This window comes from Panthera pardus, unplaced genomic scaffold (assembly GCF_024362965.1).
Source record: "Panthera pardus isolate Hobbes unplaced genomic scaffold, ASM2436296v1 HiC_scaffold_27, whole genome shotgun sequence".
NCBI lineage: Eukaryota > Metazoa > Chordata > Mammalia > Carnivora > Felidae > Panthera > Panthera pardus.
The window spans coordinates 87,057,648-87,070,753 of NW_026526843.1; the positions used below are offsets into that span (position 1 = coordinate 87,057,648).

At 41.4% G+C, this 13,106-nt stretch overlaps 1 long non-coding RNA gene across 1 annotated transcript in view; it reads left to right on the forward strand.

The window, feature by feature from the left end:
* Nucleotides 1-6,808: 6,808 nt before the first annotated feature.
* Nucleotides 6,809-13,106, forward strand: part of LOC128773837 (uncharacterized) — a 142,537-nt gene continuing 136,239 nt past the window's right edge. Inside the window, exon 1 of the long non-coding RNA XR_008418294.1 lies at nucleotides 6,809-7,006. This is a non-coding gene — a long non-coding RNA (uncharacterized LOC128773837). The remainder of the gene's footprint in view (nucleotides 7,007-13,106) is intronic.

Below are 13,106 nucleotides of genomic sequence, written 5' to 3' on the forward strand. Positions count from 1 at the left end.
CAATTGAGAAGATTCAATGAACTATATATTTGATGATGTTACTCAGTGTTAATCATACTGGATGTGATAATGGTACTGTGGTTTTGCAGGAGAACGTTCTTACTTTTAGGTGAATATCATGAGTGTTTCAACTTGTTTTCAAATAATTGAGAAAAAAACCTCAAATACTGAAAACGTGTGAAAGTGTGGTAATATGCACAACAATTGGTGAATCTAGTGAAGGGTGTATTAGTGTTGATGAAAATATGCTTTTAAATTTTCTGTAGGTTTGAAAAATATTGTGTTGGGGAGAGAAGAGTTCAAAGGAAAAATTATTTTGAGCCAAAAATTCTTTACCCAAGTTATTAAGCATTATGAAGGCAAAGGAAATTCATTAAATAAGCAAAAAAAGAAAGCTTATTACCTCTCTTTCTGAAAGTATATATTTTTTTAGTATGCATTCCAGAAAAATAAGGCTGAAAAGTGAGAAAGAGGGCTATCCCATGGCAAGGACCTAACTGGAAATCCAGTAAAATATCAGGGACCACAGGTTGGCCATCCAGAAAGCAAACAGACCAAGTTAGGATTGAGTAGGCGTTAGGACTACAGTGGATTCCAAATGAGATATAGAACAAGTGAATTGGAATGCATTAGAAGTACATAAATAATACCTAATATTGGGGTACCCGGGTGGCTCATCAGTTGAGTGTCTGGCTCTTGATTTTGGCTCAGGTTATGATCCCAGGGTCATGGGATCGAGCCCCACATCAGGGCTTCCTGCTGAGCATGGTGCCTACTTAAGATCCTCTCTCTTTCTGCCTCTGCCCCTCTTCCCCACTTGTGGTCTCTCTCTTTCTCTCAAATAAAATAAAATAAAATAAAATAAAATAAAATAAAATAAAATAAAATAAGGGGCATCTGTGTGACTCAGTATGTTAAGTGTCTGACTCTTGATTTCGACTCAGGTCATTATCTCACAGTTCCTGAGATCAAGCCCCAGGTAAAGCTCCGAGCTATCAGCATAGAGCCTGCTTGGGATTCTCTTTCTTTCCCTCTCTCTCTGTCTCAGCCTCTGTCTCTCTCTCTCAATAAATAAACTTTAAAATAAAATAAAATAATTTAAAAAAGAAAGCCTATTATTATCCTCTCAATTAAAGGCAGAAACAAAGAAAAACATGGCATTATTGAGCAATTTGTTGCATTTAAGTAAAGCAAATCCAGGGACACCTGGATGGCTCAGTCGGTTAAGCATCCGACTTCAGCTCAGGTCATGATTTCATGGTCAGTAAGTTCAAGCCCCTTGTTGGGCTCTGTGCTGACAGCTCAGAGCCTGGAGCCTGCTTCGGATTCTGTCTCCCTCTCTTTCTCTGCCCCTACCCCGCTCACGCTCTGTTCTCTCGGTCTCTCAAAAATGAATATACGTTAAAAAAAATTTTTTTAAGGAAAGCAAATACATTTGATCTTGACAGTAGGAAAATTCTTCTTTGCTTAGCATGAGGATCATGACCATAGAACCAGAAAGAAGGAAACTATATAATTATGCCACATAAGTCAGCTCTACAATTGACTTATTATATAAATATTTTATTGATTCTTCTACTCTTAGAATACTTAGTTATGGTTGCAGAGAACAATACAAATGTTATCAATCTTGACAATAAAAAATAAAGGAACAGCTGACGGATGATGAGGAGGAAGCAGTAGAGAAAAATGTAAAAGGGTCACAATACGTACCAAGTGTCCAAAGATACTGTAAAAAATTGGTAGAAACTGAAATAAGGAGTTAAGTATATTATTGAAAGATATAATGGAGGAAGTAAATTAATGAGCCAACAACCAAAAAGGGGAGTGAGGAGAGAATGTGGGAGCAGTGTAACTGAATGAAATCCTCACCTAAAATACAAGCAAGTCAATAGACAGTGTCTAAAGTAGACAAATGAGGGTGCCTGGCTGGCTCAGTCGGGAGAGCATGAGATTCTTGATCTCAGGATTGTGAGCTTGAGCCCCATGTTTGTTGGGGAGATCACTTTTTAAAAACGTAATAAAAATCTTAAAACCAATAAAGTGGACAAAGGAAGAAATAGTGCCGTGAGCTGGGATTATGGGGAAAAAAGCGTCCCCATATCGTTGATAGAAGTAGGAATCTCAGTAGTCTATTTGAAGGCAATACGTATTAAAAACCTTAAAAATACGGATAGTCTTTCACTTAGTAATTCTACTTGAGCGAATTATCCTGAGGAAATAATTATAAGAGATTTACCTATAAGCATGTTCATTGTTAATACAAGTGCTACATTGAGAGGAACAAATAAAGGAGATTTGTTACATACATTTTGGCTTACCCATAAAATGTATGATTATAACCATTAAAAATAATGATGTATATTTCATTCAGGGGGTAATCACAGCTATTTTTTTTTTCATTGAGTCATTTAAGAAATAATTATCAAGCACTCATTATGTGTTAGGCACTGTTCTTGATGTTATGGATATATCAGGGGGCAGAACCAATAATGTCTCTGCCCTCGTAGAGCTCATTTTTATTTTTTTACTGTTTATTTATTTGGCGGGGGGGGGGGGGGGGGGCGGCGGATGGGCAGACAGAGAGGGAGACACAGAATCTGAAGCGGGCCCGGGGCGAAAAGATGTCAGCACGGAGCCCAGTGCAGGGCTTCAACTCACAGACCTCTCGAGATCGTGACCTGAACTGAAGTCAGAGGCTTAACCGACTGGGCCACCCAGGCGTCCCTACCCTCATAGGGCTTAGATTCTAATGGGGTTGGAGAAGACAGGTAAAGACGAGGAAACAATAAATAAATAAATAAATAAATAAATAAATAAATAACTATATAGCATGTCAGGTGGTAAAAGTGCTTTGAAGAAAAATCAAGCAGAGCAAGGGGAAGAACCATAGGGTAGGGATTAACATTTTGTATAAGGTGAGCAGGGAAGGCTTCTTCAGTCTGGTGACATTGGTATATCCATGTCAACACATTGAGGGGCAGAGCCAAGAAGATATCTGGGGAAGAGCACGCCAGGCAAAAGAACAGCTAGTACAAACACCTCAATCTAGAAATATGCTTCATTTGTTTGAGGAACAGCGAGGAGACGGGCAATGGTGGCGTGGAGTGAGTGATGCAGGGAACAGTGGGAGACGAGTGCGGTTCAGGATGTTATAGGCCCTTGTAGACTATGTTAGGAACTTTTTAAAAAGACTTATATTTTATTTTATTTTATTTTATTTTATTTTATTTTATTTACGTTTGTTTTTTATTTTATTTTATTTTATTTTATTTTATTTTATTTTATTTTATTTTATTTTATTTTATTTTTGATATATATAGAGAGAGCCTGCACGTAAGCTGGGGAGGGGGCAGAGAGAAGGACACAGAGGATCCGAAGCGGACTCCATGCTGACAGGGGACAGCCCTATATGGGGCTTAAACCCACGAACTGCTAGATCATGATCTGAGCTGAAGTTGGGCGCTTAACCAACTGAGCCACCCAGGCGCTCCTATTTATTTTTGAAAGAGAGCAAGAGCATGAGTGGGGGAGGGGGCAGAGAAAGAGAGGGACAGAGGATCTGTGCTGAAACCCGACGGGGTGGGGCTCAAATTCACAAACTGAGATCGTGACCTGAGCTGAAGTTGGATGCTTAACTGACTGAGCCACTCAGGTGCCCCTAGGCTAAGGATTTTGGATTAATTTTTTCTGAGTGGTGGGAAACCATTCAAAGTTTTGAGGAAGGGAGTAAAATGATCTTTCAGTCTAGAAGGATAAAAGTAGCTGACCTGTTCGAAGGTAAGAGGGTGCCCCCACTCCCTCAAAACACCAGAGCTAGCCAACTCTTTCAAGGAGGGCCCCAGCCGGAAAGAGGAGGCACCCAAATTAGGATAATTTGAAGAAAGGTTAGTAACCAGAATATATGCTGAACTGGGAAGGGCCAGAAAGACTTGGAGTCTGGAAAGATAAAGCCATATGTAAAGGACTACCTCAAAAGGAGCAGTGAGAGACACAAATAATCCCTGAAGAGCTTACAGGGAAGAAACAATGGGTTAAGTACCCCAAACTTTCCCTTTTCCCTGTTATCTCCCCATTGGATGAACTCAACAAGAAGCCAGAGCACATGGGAGTCCGTTACCGCCCATAGAAGACAGCCTTTCATGGCAGAAAGCTGTGTGCAAGAGAGGTAAGTAGATCTAGAGGGGTAACTGGAAAGTATTCAGCACTGGTAGCCTTTTAATGAAAGCAATACTATGAATCAGATACCTTGTTTTTCACAACAAAACATCAGCCTTGTCATTTTCAGGCCTAGTAATCAGAATTCAGGGTGCTTTTTTTAATAAAAACTTTTTTTAAGTGTATATATTTATTTTGAGACACAGAGAGAGCAAGCAGGGGAGGGACAGAGACAGAAGGAGAGAATCCCAAGCAGGCTCAGTGGGGAACCTGATGCAGGGCTCACACTCATGAACTGTGAGACCATGACCTGAGCTGAAACCCAGAGTCGAATGCTTAACAGACTGAGCCACCCAGGTGCTCCTGGCTCTTTTTTTTTTTTTTTTCCCTCAAAGTACAGTTAACACACAATGTCACCTTAGTTTGAGGTGTACAAAATTTATGGCCCTTTTATTTTTAAATTATTTTTTAATAAAGTCATGATAAGGATCAAATGACTTTTTAAAAATATTTTATTCTTAAGTAATCCCTACACCTGATGTGGTCCTCAAATTTACAACCCCAAGATCAAGAGTCACATGCTCTACCGACTGAGCCAGCCAGGCGCCCTTTATAGCTCTTTTAATAAATATATTTTAACTTGCTAACAACCTCAGTATCTGATTGTTTGCCACTCATCCACTATAAACGGTCTTAGCTGCCAAAACCAACATTTTGAGATGTGACCGAGTGGTGTCTTCTAGAATTGAAGGTTAGCAAATTCTCCAGGAATCTGCTGTCTGAAGTGTTTCTTGATGTGTTCTTTCAGAAATGGCAATTTGAATGTGAGAAAGGGTAACCAAGGGGACAGGAGTCTGCTCCTTGGTGAGTTGCAGATCAGTGGAGCTGTTGCACAAAAGAAACTTTATTTGCATCGTGGGGAATAACTTCCAAAGCCTTGCCTCTCTGAGCAAGGGTGAATGGGTTCCTTTTATTTAGGGTTAAGGTTAGAAAGGGGAGCTTTGTCATCTTTAGCAGAGGAGGGCATAAGGTTGTGCATGTGCCTTAAGGAAACATGCCTACCCATATATTGTATACAATGTAAATGAGGCTTGTGCGCCTTCTTGGGGGAGATTTAGTATTATAATGGGTTAAAGGTAACTGTCAGTCATTGCGTGGGTTTAGCTCAAACTAGTCAGGGTGCTTTGGGCCAGCAGAGCTTGTCCTACAGGCAGGCATTATCACTTGAGGGGTAGTATCATTGTCCATCATGGGATGCTATGTGCCCACGATTCGCCTGAGTTAAGAGAGAAGCTGGAAAGAAGGGCTTAAAGGAAAAATGGGGGACAAAGTTCTGTGGGTACAAGCAGCTGAGCAGTAGAGGTCAGGTCTTGGGACCTAGCTGGTGACAAAAGGTTCTCTCACACCGAACTCTTGGGAAAGTGGATTGGTACAAACGTAGTAAAAAAACAATTTGGTGATGCGTATCAGAAGCCTTCATAATATTCACTCCTACTCATGGAAGTGTTCTATTTCTGAGACTCGTTCATAAAAATATAAACCCAGACGAAAGATTTCTGTATAAAGTCTGTAGTTCAATCATTTTTATAATAACCCCTTGCAAAAATGAATCCCTACAGCTCAGAACAACTGAACAGGGCAATAATAAGGCAATGGATAGGAATATGTTACAAATATGCCATTGGACATCATGCAGCCTTCAAAAATTATGTTTGCAAGGGATTTTTTCATGGCATGAGAAAATTATTACGATACAAGATGGAAGGAAAAAAGCATGATAAAAATTTCAGTGGCAAGTGGTCTCAATTGTGTAAGACAAAATATATAGGATCATCACTGAAACAATCAAAAAATTTTAAGGTTTTATTTTGAAATAATTACAGACTCACAGACAGTTGCAAGAACAGTAGAGAAAGGTCCTATGTGACCGTTCACATAGCTTCTCCCAACAGTAACATCTTACAAAACCACAATACATTATCAAAACCAGGAAATGTACTTACCATGCTCACCAGCATCACCAAAGTTATCTCTGAATAATAGTCCATATAAGCCACTAGCGATTATACTTCATTTATATACATATCACTGTTGAAATGCCGACACTTCAACTTATAAAATATTGTTATTTGGTAAAATGCAAGTAAGAGCTGGAATCTAGTTAATTGCATTGCCGTTATCAATTTCCTGGTTTGGCTCTCCACCTCCCCAGCTCTCCCAACACACACACATTGTATGCATCAGCAAGAGAGACCCAATGTTTCATAATTTTTTTACTATGCTGCTTTTTGGCCTGAATTCTCTCTCTACATGAATTTTTGCTGGTATGTTCTCTGTTCATTTGTTAAAACAGCAACAACAAGCTCAAAATGGAGCCATTTGCCCCCAACGACGGCATACCAAGACTTAATTACAGCTTCAACTCTCTCAGGAATGCGACCTTGTAACAATCGATCTGAAATTCTCTGATTGGCACTAGGAAGGTAATCTGCATGGTAAAAACCCTGCTGGTCCCTTCCCCCCCGGCAAAAGAGGTCCTGGCCTGAAATAACCCTTTCTTCTCTTTTGTTAATAACTTTTTTGCCCGACCCTTCTTCCCCTAAGAGGCTTCCATTTTGTATAATTCCTCCACTTGCTAGGTGGACTGCTGCCAGATTCACGAAACACTTAAGAAAGCCAAGGAAATGTTCCAAGTTTACTTGGTTGAATTTTGTTTTCCAGTGAATTTGGGGTCAGCAACGGCAATTAGAAGCTAACCTCCACTGGCATTCGGGAACAACAAGAAACGGGCGAGGTGCCCCCGAAAACTCTTGAGTTCACTGTCTTTCTGGCCGTTTCAAGGGCTCTGGTAAGTTCCTCTCGGTTGAGCTTAGGTCTTGTATTGCGTTCAAGCTCCCGATTTAATTGGCTTTCCTTAAAAGGGCAGGTCAGCTTGACCTGGCAGATGGTCCTGCCCAGGAGCCGAGCTGAGCCGGCAGTAATGCCCCCGCGCCCAACCTGGCTGGCAGACGGGTGGGTCTGCGTGGAGCCATGCCTCTGGCTTTTCAGACTGCAATTCCCCGGGTGGGAAACTCCATGCCCTAGCCCCGTCTCTGGATTCCACGTTGGGAACTGCTGACAGTTTAGTCTGCGGTTCTCCATTTGTTTGGAATTGGCCTGCAGTCCCGGTTCCTCGGGGTTTGCGGGTCCAAGCCCTTTTCCCCAATCCAAGATTCCTCGGGATTGGTGGTGGTGCATAGAGGGCCTTCTTGTGGCCGGGAGGCTGTAACACCTCTTAGTTAACTGCTGATACATGGAGGTGTACGTGTTTGTCTGTCTTGCTTTGTGTAGATAAAGGTTATTGCTAAGTGGGTATCTCGGGAGCCAGAAAGAAACCCCAGCCCTTTGGTTTGTCCCGTGGACACAGTATGAACAAAGCTTTTAGAATCGTTACATGTAAGGGAGTTGTGTTTGAGTGTTATTCGAGTCCAGCTGCCCGGGAAGAAGGTACTCTGGAGAATGAACCGTTTTTACGAGCTTATATGCTTTTTCACATTTTGTAAAAAAGCCAGAAGATTATAGATTAGCGTACAGACAGGAATCACGGAGTTTCACATCAAGGAATGCAGGGGGTAGGAGCACTGATCGGTGTCTCAAGGACAAGGTGGTTTCCCTTTGGGCAACGCATTCACAAAGCAGGTGCGCATCAGGCTCTGGTTTAAACCAAGTTTACATACAATCATGCCGACCTAGAAGGAAACCTAAGATGGCTTACCTAGAAGGAAACCTAAGATGGCTTTCCTTCTAGCTCAGGCCGGTAAAGACTAGTTTTCTCTCTACAGTCCCCAGATTGCCCCTGGGAACTGTGGGGGCAGCTGCAACCCTCATTCTTTGCAACCTCATTCTTTCAGCCCTTCCCGCACCCCCCACCCCAGATTATTTCTGTGGCTTTAGGAAACCAGAGGCCTAGCCAAAGGAAATGAATCCTTTATATCCAGAGAGGTGAGCATGCGACCTTCCAGCATACCTGCTTATTTTATTTTACTTTGTAATTTTTAATTTTTTACTTGCTTATTTTATACATAAGAACTATAGTCCTGGAAGGTGCGGAGATTTACCAAGCTGGCAAAATTTTACTAAAAACGGCTGGAAATTACAAGGGTCATTATGAGGAATGTTCCAAATAGATAAAATCATTTAAAAAGTGCACTTAAGGGGCACCTAGGTGGCTCAGTCAGTTGAGCATCTGATTTAGACTCAGGTCAGGATCTCGCGTTTCCTGAGTTCTAGTCCAGCTTCAAGCGCTGGGCTGACAGCGTGGAGCCTGGAACCGGCTTCAAGTTCTGGATCTCTCTCTCTCTGTCCCTTCCCCACTCATGCTCTGTCTCTCTATCTCTCAAAAATAAATAAATAAGCATGAAAAAATAAAATAAAAAGTGCACTGGGGCGCCTGGGTGGCGCAGTCGGTTAAGCGTCCGACTTCAGCCAGGTCACGATCTCGCGGTCCGTGAGTTCGAGCCCCGCGTCAGGCTCTGGGCTGATGGCTCGGAGCCTGGAGCCTGTTTCCGATTCTGTGTCTCCCTCTCTCTCTGCCCCTCCCCGGTTCATGCTCTGTCTCTCTCTGTCCCAAAAATAAATAAAAAAACGTTGAAAAAAAAAAATTTTAAAATAAAAAGTGCACTTAAAAACACGGGCTCCCAAATGAAACAAACAGGATAATATTTTTTAAACCTATTTTAACTAGTATGCAGAAGCCTACAACAGGTTTTGAAATTCCAAAATAGCTTCATTGAGTGATTCATTGCAAAAGGCTAATTAAAGAGATAAAAGGTACCCAAAGCAAAAGTTATGAGCCAATTCTTTAGGGAAATGGACACAACTATCCTGTCCTGCCAGTGACTCTCTGTAAGGCCAACGGTGTGGCTCCAGAAGTTCAGAACTTCACTTACCCTTTTGCCAGTTTCCCCAAACCTCCCTATTCTGAAAATGCTTGAAAAAGGCAGGACTTTGGAAACAGAATTGACCCGCACTTACTTAATCTGTGTCTTTGTGATACAAACTGTCTATCCTCATCTTCTCAAGGAGCAGGAGCCATTCTTTGAAATGTAAGCTTTAGGGAGAAGTTTCTTAGAAGGAAAAAAAAAAAAAAGAGGCAGGTATTTGGAAATTAGGCCTATAGTGTCCTCTCCACAAATACTGGTAAAAACAAGAGCTATTAGATCTTTGCATTTGTGTATGTGTGTGTGTGTGTGTGTGTGTGTGTTTACCACATACATGTTTTAATATGATGTATTTCTCTATCTCTGGATGGTATAGCTAAATATAATTTGTTAAAGAGCCCTACTCAGTTGGTTTGAAAAGCCAGCATTTGTAAGTCTTGGACATTCTAAAACTTTCATGAAGAAACTAACCCATCCGACTCTTGATTTTGGCTCAGGTCATGATCTCACACTTCTTGGGATCGAGCCCTGCGTGGGGCTCTGCGCGGACAGCGTGGATCCTGCTTGGGATTCTCTCTCTCTTCTCTCAGCGCCCCCCACCCTCCCCACCTCTCTCTCAGAAATAAACCAACTGGGGCACCTGGGTGGCTCAGTTGGTTAAACGTCTGACTTTGACTCAGGTCATGATCCCACGGTTTGTGAGTTCGAGCTCTTTGTCAGGCTTGTGCTGACAGCTCAGAACCTGGAGCCTGCTTCAGATTGTGTCTCCCTCTCTGTCCCTGCCCCGCTCACGCTCTGTTTCTCTCTCTCTGTCAAAAGATAAATAAACATTAACAAAATTAAAATAAGTAAGTAAACTTGAAAAAAAAAAGAAATTAACCTGAATGTTTGTCAAGTTCACATGATCTGGGGATGATCTTTGATAAATAAAAGCTAGTTTAAGTTTGTAGATTTAATTAAAGTAGGCACGTCTTTTTACTAGTCAAATTCATGTTGTCTCTGTCAGAAAATTTGTCAGCAAAAAGAACTTAGAATGATGACTGTTTTGTCTGGTGTCTCATGATGTTTCGTGGGTAATATAAACATAATTATCGGAAGCAAATGATTTAGATGTAAGTGGAATAAGGGCTTACAGATACAATTTTTAGGGATAATTATATTTTATGGGATGTGTACTTAAAAAGAACTTCCTAAATCTTTTTGGTATCTTGAAATTGAAGAGGTTTGCTAAGTTAAATTAAATGATGGAAATTTATTGAATATTTAGATCATTTCCAAACAAGATATTAAATACTGAAAATTTAATTACTGAACATAAGTTCATCCACTTTTAGTTTATTACAGGGAAGCTAAAGATTTTTGTATCTCTTAGCAAACATGGTTTGTGCCGTGCTATGGCATTTACCATGAGAAAGCATATGCTTCTAGAAATTATAAAAAGTATTTATAAGTCTGTCAAGCCACCGAATGCTAATACCATTCCTAATTGTTTACTTCTTAGTTTTCACTAGAAATTAAGGTTTCTAAGGGGTTAGAGTTCTAATTAATACATGTAATTAAAGCTACTAGAAATAAGGGAAAAATCTTCATATGCAAAGGAAGTAACATGTATTTTCCGTAAAAGAAGTATAAGGAATGGAGATACAATTTTTTGAGGAAGAAAGTGTGTGAAAAAGTAATCTTTGGAAAGGAATTTTATGTGTTCAGGACTAAGGTTGAAATGAATATATGTGTGTGTGTGTGTGTGTGTGTGTGTGTGTGTGTGTGTGTGTATACATATATTTTAATGTTTATTTGTTTAAAAATTTTTTAACATTTATTTATTGTTGAGGGGCGCCTGGATGGCTCAGTCCGTTTAGCATCCGACTTCAGCTCAGGTCATGATCTCACAGTTCCTGAGTTCAAGCTCCGCACTGGGCTCTGTGCTGACAGCTCAGAGCCTGGAGCCTGCTTTGGATTCTGTGTCTCCCTCCCTCTCTGCCCCTCCCCTGCTCATGCTCTGTCTCTCAGAAACTGTGAGATCATGACCTGAGCCAAAGTCAGACACTCAACCGACTGAGCTACCCAGACACCCTGAAATGAATATATTTTAATATCAAAAGTGAAAGAGAACTTCAACTACCTGCATTTGGACCTCAAGCTTTTTTGTTAAGTTCTTTCCCCTTATCACTTAATTCAGGCAAAAGACTCTTTGGGCAAAGTACCCCCTGCTGGGAACCGAAACTACCCCTTAAGCAATGCGGACTGCCCTGAGCCATCAAGAGCCAGCTCTTGACCGTGTTGATCTGACCTTTGCTGCCCACCTGCCTGTAACCCCGACCTTTGTCCTACTTTTTCCTTCTATAAACTGAGAAGTTTCAGCACTTTGGAGACAGTATTTGAGACACTAGTCCGCTGTCTGCCCGGCGTTGGTCCCACTGAAATAAATTCCTGTCTTGTTTCACCTCCACTCGGTTTCTCTGCCTTTGGGTTTTGTCAGCAGCGAGAGGCTGAACCTGATCTGTTTGGGACCCCCGGAGCCAGTCCTCTTGCACCACTCTGCCCTGGCTGCGAAAGTAAGCTGGCGCAAAATTAGAACTTGGTCTTCTCTGTTTAGAGGATCATTTTTTTGACCGTTGGTCTACTTTTGATAACCGATGGTGAAAGTTCCTTTACTTTTAAAGTAATCTACCCAGAAATCAAAAGAGTCCCCATTTTATCTTCCGGGGCGCCTGGGTGGCCCAGTTGGTTAAGCATCCGACTTCAGCTCAGGTCATGATATGGCGGCTCATGGGTTCAAGCCCCTTGTCAGGCTCTGCGCTGACAGCTCATGGCGGCTCGTGGGTTTGAGCCCTGTGTCGGGCTCTGTGCTGACAGCTTAGAGCCTGGAGCCTGCTTCCGATTCTGTCTCCTTCTCTCTTTGCCCCTTCCCTTCCCCACTTGCGCTTTGTCTCTCTCTCTCTCTCTCTCTCTCTCTCAAAAATAAATAAAACATTAAAAAAAATTTCCTGTATTTGCTCTCCTTATCAGGTCTTTGAATACTTAGGAAACCGAGTCTTAATATTAAGACAGGGAAGTTTTGTTAATATATAAATATTAAGTTTTATAATAATGTGTGATCCTATTTAGACAACTGCTTTAAAACCTTTCTTGATATGTGTTCCTAAGGCAAATTCCTTTCCTTTTTTTTATTTTATTTTATTTAAAAAAATTTTTTTTTTAATGTTTATTTATTTTTGAGACAGAGAGACAGAGCATGAATGGGGGAGGGGCAGAGAGAGAGGGAGACACAGAATCGGAAGCAGGCTCCAGGCTCTGAGCCATCAGCCCAGAGCCCGACGCGGGGCTCGAACTCACGAACCGCGAGATCGTGACCTGAGCCGAAGTCGGACGCTCAACCGACTGAGCCACCCAGGCGCCCGTTTTTTTTTTTTTTTTAAGTATGCTCTATGTCCAAGTTGGGTCTTGTGCTCCTGACCTGGCAACCCAGATTCACATGCTCTACCAACTGAGCCAGCCAGGTGCCTCTTCCTGAGGCCAATTCTAAATAAAGTCTTTTTGACCTGAAAGAAACTGTGGCATTTTTCCAGGTGGTTCCAGCAACATTTCAATGGATTTGTTAATTAGGCTTATTTGGTATGTTAAATTACACCGGAAGCGTTGTCAAAATAGAATTAGTAACTAAGCCTTGTGCTGTATTTGTATAGATGTATAAGTGTTCTAGAAATTGTATGAAATTCTTAGCAATTTGATATGTCCTGGTGGAATGTCATCACTGTAATTCGGGGTATTATCCTAAAATGTTGTATGGCCTCTGGGATCCCTATCACAAATGGGCAACACGTAAATAATCTTACTACTATTCTCTTATCTTCTGAAGTTGCTGTCCTCAAAACTGAGGCTCACACTGAAAGGACTAAACCCATCTAGAAAGTGGAGAGGAGCGCTATTGCTGGGTTATTTTTAATTTTTTTGAAGGACCTCCACACTGTTTTCCAGAGCGGCTGCACCAGTTGGCATTCCCACCAACAGAACAAGAGGGTTCCCATT